An 8,076-nucleotide genomic window follows, 5' to 3' on the forward strand; every position below is an offset into this window, starting at 1 on the left:
GGGGTTTTTGACCTTGGCCGCAAGGACCTGAATCTTGTGCGCGACACTCCGCCTCACAATGGTGAAACATTTGTGCCAAGTAATATTGAAATCCCTCTATACATGTGGAAGTTTTGCTCCGGACAAGCATTTTTCAATGAGCTCTAAGTGTGACCTTGACCTTTGACCTAGAGACCTGGTTCAATGTGCGCGACACTGCTCCTCATAGTGGTGAACATTTCTATGAAGTTTCATTAAAATCCCTCCATACATGTAGGAGATATGCTCCGGACAAAATTGGACGCCGCCCGCCCGCCCGACCGACCGCCCGCCCGCCAGGGGCATTCCCATAATACGTCCCGTTTTTCAAACGAGCGTATAAAAAGATTGATATTTGTACTTTCTTAACTGTAGCCAATATGGCGATTATTCACTTTAGAAAGTAAACATACAGACAATTGCTGTTTCTTGGTTAAAATCCTCGTTTTCACATGCATTTTCGACTTTCATATAATTTTGAAAAATGTTGCTTTTGGTTAGACAATACAGTGTGCCCTGGCTAGCCATACATGACACATACAGCTAGAATTTTTGGCTAGTAGTACAGGCCTGTACAGAAAAAACAAACTTTCTGTTAGTTTGTAGTATTTTTAATGTCTAATACAAGCATACATAACACCATGATCCCATTATGTATAACACATTTTTAAATCATAAAAGCACAATTAATTAAAGCCTATCCAGGGAATAGAATTTTAGAATGCATTTCACAGAACACGCAAACTTTCCTCAATGATGGACAAACTTTGATCTACTGTCAGTAATAGTCAAAATATATTGACGTGCCAAAGCTTGATTCTGAGATATTTTCGTTCTGGGGCAGAATCTCGCTTTAACGTCAAAACCAAAAGGAGACCTTTCTGTGGTGAAACGTGAATTTCGATGTAAATGTGAAAATGCAGACAATTTAAACTAAGAATTTATTCAACAATACAATTTTAAGGAATTAACAGCACCAAAAGTGCCAGACTATCAACTTAGAAGAAAGTAAACCACATTAGTTTCATTTCACCGTCTCATTTGTGTACTAATGCCGCCATATTGTGATGTTGCTACAGTAATGTAACATGTACGCGAAAAATAGATATTGTTCGGTACCGTGCGTGTTGTTTTCTTTTTATTTTGCGTGGCTAAAAAATATGAAAAACTATTAAACAATGTTAATTATTATTTTTTAATGTTGTTATTATTAATTTTATTTATTGCTACATTAAAATAAATCGCCAGGAAATAATCTTTAAATATTTTTCTAATTGATTGAAATCTTTAAAATGATACTAGGAAACTTTTAATTTAGTCCTCTTTTTTTATAAACATGTTTATTAAAGGATAAACAAATACTGTATTTCATTAAAATGTCTATTGTCACCACTCTGTAGTATTATCTGTTAGTATAATCACGGATTTATGTAATATAAATCCGTGGTATAATTATGTTAGTCACAACTTGGTGCGTATTAAAAACAGCAACTCCTTGCCTAGGAAAGTTTTGTTTTCAAAACGTGCATTATGCTATGAAAGTTTTTTGAATTCAAATGGTAAATTCTTGCGTTATCTTTTCATTCCTCAACAGTTTTCAGAAAAGTAAAACTCGTTATTCCGAGTGCCTATTTTTCGTTTGTCTGTATCTGAAAGAACCTATACATGTACCATTTATCCGCGTAATCATAGCATGCCGTATTGGCTGGGCTATTGGGTGTTGTTTAAGCGATGTTCCAGAAAAAGTTTTTGTCCCGGTAAAGAAAATATATTCAACCTAATATTTATTTTTAAAATGTGTCAACTATTCCACAACGCCGACACCGGTACGCTGGCCAATATACACTTTGGAAATGTTGACACTATTAATAATTGATGCGCAGTCTTGTTTCTTCCTTACTTAATTTCTTTGTGTCAACTTAAAATTTATAAGATTAAGTTTTAAATAAATAAATTTGATTTATAGATAAGTATTTAAATTGGAGCCGTGATTCCTTTCCGGCATCAGTTAAACAATTGTCCATGCTGACACGGTTCAAATTGAAAAGAAAAGATATTTTTAGATTGTAATTACATGTATTTATTTTTCAATTTATACTTATGAATATACTTGATGATTTGTTTTCAAGACGATAATCTTATGCTTAAATTTATTTCTATAATACATTTATGAAAATTGTTTAAACGGTGGTAAGAATTTAAATGTGTTACGGTCCCGAGTTTCCACATTACATTTTCCCGGCTTACAAATACGCTCTGAATTTACGCAAGATATGCCAACTTTTTAACTTTTGAGTTGTGACATTTAATTATTAGGAACTATTTTCTGGTTTTCTATCTCAATTTGCTAGAAGGTTAAAATCTTAATCGCCGTGATTTCTAACCGATTTTATAAGTTCGTTTTCCAAAGCAACACCTTTTATATTTAGGGCAGTAACAATCTGTGTCAAATTATTGTTTAAAATGAGTAAACTTGTTGCATAACCCTTAAATCTTAAGCAGGGGCGGCAAAATCAATTGTCCGTATTGTCCAGGTTGTCCCACAGCCTGTACGGACAAGTGGAAATTTTCTAAAATTTACTATATAAGTATCATACGGACAAGTAAAGAAATGCTTCAAGTAAAAACGGACAAGTTAGTCAAAATCAGATTTTGCCGGCCCTGTTAAGATTGGACAAGAATCAAAGAAATCACAGACACTTGGGGTGTGAAGCTCAAAACGCCTTTAAAATCCAAATAAAATGTATATTTGTCAAAGCTGGGGAGCCACCTTTGAATTTGTCAAAAAATTTTGTAAATGGAGTAAAACGGCGATAATCTCGGTGTTTAATTTGCCTGTTATATTGACGTTGAAGTTTAAAATTGACCATGATCGTGAATAATTATATCTTCTGTGTCGATGGGACAAAGGATTATGTGAAAATATTGGAAACAGAATAAAATACATGGTGTTTTTGACGGTAGTTGTGCAGATTTTTTCCGGCGGACATTTTTATCTTGTGTATTATTATAGACATTGAAATAAAAAAAAATCAAAACGGCTTATATGAAGTTTTTTTGTAAATATGATCAGTACATGTGCTGGGATTGACAAATATACATTTTTTTTTATTTTAAAGGCGTTTTGAGCTCAACACACCAAGTGCCTGTGAAAAAAATTAGCGGCGCAGCGTTTTGTTAAATAACCGCGTTGATTGTTCAAATCGCACTTCGCCATGCATGTATTTTATAAAAGAAAGTAATTTCTAAGACGGCAGAAAAGTGAAATGTATTAAATAAATCTTTACTGCATACCAAAAGTATGAAAGTCTTTTGCAAACCAAAAAGCAACAACATTAAAATGAAGCAGACACCTGTTTCATGAAATAAATTTCCGAGAGTATTTTTCTCTGCTACCACGGTCATTTTAAAACAATTTTCATACCTACGTGTGTGTGTTTTTCTTTCTAAAAACATCTTCAGAAAGCTTTTTGGAGTAAACTATCCAGAATAATGGACTTGCGTGGATAGAAATTTAAAAAAAAAGAAAAAAAAGAAGAAAAAGTTTACCTATCGATGTTTTTTCCGCACATACATGTAGAGGCACCGCGTTTGACATTTTTTCGTTTTATTATTGATAAAAATTATTTTGAACATTGAAAGTATCGTTTAGTTGTTTTCCTCTAGTTAATCAACCTGCGTTTAAGGCCACAGAAAATTAATCTTTAGACTCTCATCCCCGCCCGCCCGTATCAAAATCGTTCCGCCCCAAAATAATTTATTTTCATAAAAAAAAAAAAATTGTTCATTTCCAGGGTTCCCTCTGGGTCAAAATTAGTTTCATCTTCACATGTTCCCGAAGTGTCACACAATTGATGACATAATTGATTATACGGTACCCGATTATACAGGTTGGTAAACAAAGTAATAGTGCGTGACCTTTCACATTTGGGCCGCTTATGTAATTGACGCGGCCGCTTATGACATTTAAGTGTACTAGTTGTCGGATGCTTTTATCTTACGTTGGCGCCAGTTAAATTCGCAAATTAAAGATTTTATGCGCCAGAATTAATATTTTGTCGCATTTGAAGCCATTGGCGATCGACAGCGGGAACCCTGCATTTCGCAGACGTCTGTGGACGAAAATTCGTCCGAAAATCGTGGTTGAATATTCGCGGGACGAACACAAAAATCAGACTGAGGTTTACAGCGTCTAGTGATCAAGATTTTAAATACGTTCGTTTTCGATCAGTAAAATTGTCAAAATGTTCGTCATATGTGAAATATATGATGCAGTAAACAAGAAAACTGTTTGTGATTGGTTTGGGTTTAGTTTTGATCAAAATCTGGGTGGAAATGATTGACGTTCATCAATATATTCATACATTTCTTTTTTTTTTCAGGTCTTAAAAGTGCTGAATAAAATAAATTATAAATTATAAATTCCGCCCACCCGCCCCAATTATTTCTTGAACCTGGATGAGAGTCTAAAGATTAATTTTCTATGGCCTAATAGTTAATCAACGTGATTATAAATAACAGACTGTCAAATTCCTTAGAATGGTGTCTTTTCGTAGTCACTAAGGCACTAGGAAAACGTATATTGCTCTTTAAACATATAAACCTCATGTTTCAGCTCTTAACATATCCCTATTTTCATCATAATCGTGGAAAAAAAATCTATAGATACCAATACGTTCCATGTCCTATATTTACTTGGAAAGCTGAACAAAATATTTTTTTATAAAAAAAAACGGTTTAGTGCAGGGCTCGACATTAACGGTTGTCCGACTGCCCGGGACAACTAAAAGTTTGGTCCGGGCAAGTTATTTTGAAAAGCACTTGTCCGACAGGGCAAGTGAAAATAAAAAGCATCATTGACAAAATGCATGTACAAAATGAATAGAAATAACATCTTTTCATTTATAAACATCTTTAAAACAAAAATACACCATGAATTATTATCAATAATGTGAATATACTACGGTCATGTACATTTGTTGATATAGGAAACGGAAGCAAAAATATGAGCATGCGCCGCGGTAAGGTAATTCTCTGTTCTCAGGGCTCATCCTGGGGGGAAATTTTAGGGAGAAGTGACTTCCTCGCGAAAATTAGGGAGAAGGGAAACAACCCAATGTGTATGCATTAACATGCATGGCTATACATCCTTTAATTATAATATAAACACAATTAACATCACTTATAATATTTCTCCAGTTTATTCATTCATAGTAGATTAATTAATAGTAGTATTAATTAAAAGTAGATTAATTAATAGTAGATCTGGCAATGGCATCTAAATGTTTTTGAGCTGCAAATATGAATATAAAAAATTATTTTTGATATCTATTGATCAGCTATTTATAAGCTTTCTCTAAATATGTGTTTATATATTTTCATGTACATTTGTTGATAATAATGTGTAAGAAAAAATATGATGATAAAATCAATTTTATATTTTTTACTTTCCTCACTTTTAATAGAAGATGAAGTCACATTGGATATTGATTAATTATATCTGTTCTGTTCTGGTAACAGAAATATCTTTCGAAGTCCTGAATGTTGTAATGTCATCTTTATATGCATATAATTATGCTTATAAAACAATTTTCAAACATCAAAGAATATGTAAAATATGTACTGCAAACATTTGTGCACATTATATTTGATCACTAAAATTACATACCTTCATTTCTTATTGAAAAATTTGACTGAGAAATTGTAGAAAATTAATATCTAATTACCTCCCTTTATTTTCATGAAATGTTAAATTCGGTAATATCTTTATAAATCATGCTTTTTAAAATTTACAATATTGATAAATCTTAATCTGAGCGTCATATTTACGACATTAAAACAAATATATATATTGAAACAATAAGAACACTTCTTTCCTGACAAATTTTGTTGTTATATATAACAACAAAATCGTAAATATACGTTACATGATATACGACCGGTTTAGCCGGGATGTCTTGCCCACGTGCGTAAACTGTGTCAAATTTGGCATTTCCACAAAGAGAACAATGTCAAACAGCCCACTGTCTAAAACATACCAATCGCAAGATTTTTGCGAATTGGCTTTCTTAAATTTTCGCGTAGGTGTAACTATCAGAATCAGTAACTTTCTTACTATTTCGCCTTGAATTAAGCCATGACGTGAGCGACATAACAATTTTACAGTAAAAATTGATGTTAACAGACTGAAATCATTCAAAACTATGATTAAGTTTTTAATCCGGTCGCTGATCATTAATGAAATTGATTATTTTTAATTGACTAACAGTTTAGTGATAGCCGTGAAAAATCCATTGCACATAGCCTTTACTCGGGTTAAAAACCCACCATCGAAGTGCATCGTATATATCAATTAGGGATTATTGCACGTGTTTAGATAATCGGGGAAAAAACAATGTATAATTATCGCCAAATCCCGTATTAAACTCGCAAAACTATCACACAATTGTACCGTTTCGGGCCGATGCTCTCATTATTTACTGTTTAGAGTAGGCGGTCTATCGCTTCGCTTACAGGTAGAAGGGTAGTATAAAGCGACGCTCTGATTGGATAATGATAATTAGAGGTCGTCATATGGGCGGATACAATCTCTGCTCTTTACATCGCTAAGCAATTACTACTTGGGAATTAAGATTTTATCGGCGATGTTGACTTCTCTGTGATCAATCGGGAGAGCGAAATTGGAATATACACGGCGAAGTTTTCGCCTGAATCGCCCTTCCGGATGAGCCCTGGTTCTAATAATAGACTATATCTAATTTTGTACAAGGTAATTCCCGGGTTATGCTGTTGTTTAAATTTTGATGTTTGCATGTAAAGATATCATTGAAAATATGTAGATAATCATATTGATCTTTAAATATAATTGTTAAATAAAGTTTTTGCATTAAAAATGATTTATTGTTTAATCTAATATAACAACATTATGAACTTAGTAAACGAAGACTCGTTTACGGCTGTTGACTTGATGATTGAACGGGGAATTTCCTTACCGCGGCGCATGCTCATATTTTTCCTTCCGTTTCCTATATCAACAAATGTACATGACCGTAGTATATTCACATTGAATAAACAGATGAACCGATGTTTTAGAAAAACTACTAAATACAAAAAATATTTATGAGCTTGTTTGTTTTTCTGATTTATACATTTTTACCATTTTAAGGTCAGGACAAGTAAGTCTTAGGTCACGGGCAAGTAGTTTTAAAAACTACTTGCCCGACAGGACAACCTGATTCAAAAGTTAATGTCTAGGCCTGTTAGTGAGAAGTCCGTTTACAGATATTTCTAAGAACGCTCTGACAATAACGAATAAGTTGTGCATCTGCTCCAATAAAATAATATTATCATCCTATCATAATTATTAATTTTTGCATAAATAAATGTCTTAAATATAACATTAAACTTGATATTTTACTAAGAGTGTTTCGTCATTTCTCAGGAACGCAGTACCGCATACACACCAGTGTAGTTATCAACAGTGTATTTGTCACGTGACATTAGCGGCGATGTCTTTATTTTGATGGTGCATGTGTTTACTTTTCTATCAAAATCTTTATGTTAGGAATATTTTCACAAATAAAACATGAAATTGATGTAGAAATGAATAATCTTTAAAGGTATCGTAACAAATTTATTCAAATATGAATTCTAATACGATTTTACATGGTCCAAAGCTTGCGCTCAAAATCCCAGCGCAAATTTCACCACAGAAAAGGTACTTTTTATGTTGTACGTAGAGGCGAGATATTGCCCAGACACGAAAATAGCACAATATCTCGTCGCGCAGTACAATTAGTTGGACTACTGTCAGTACTGGACGCAATTATCAGAGACCAACAACAATTATTTTCGGTGCCTTTTTCATTTTTAAAGGTGCTGAAAATTGAACTTATTGAAACAAAAAAGGATCACTATCACAATTTTTTAACTTTTCCTATTGATTTATTCAAATGCAACCAAAACACTTTTTTATTTTTTCGCCATCTGGAGATGACAAAGATCGATATCATTCATACTTTCTTTACTGTTTTATTGTACTTTTCTGTACAGTAGCCA

Source organism: Ruditapes philippinarum, unplaced genomic scaffold (genome assembly GCF_026571515.1).
Source record: "Ruditapes philippinarum isolate M1 unplaced genomic scaffold, ASM2657151v2 ctg1063_1_1_1_1, whole genome shotgun sequence".
In the NCBI taxonomy this organism is placed as follows: Eukaryota; Metazoa; Mollusca; class Bivalvia; order Venerida; family Veneridae; genus Ruditapes; species Ruditapes philippinarum.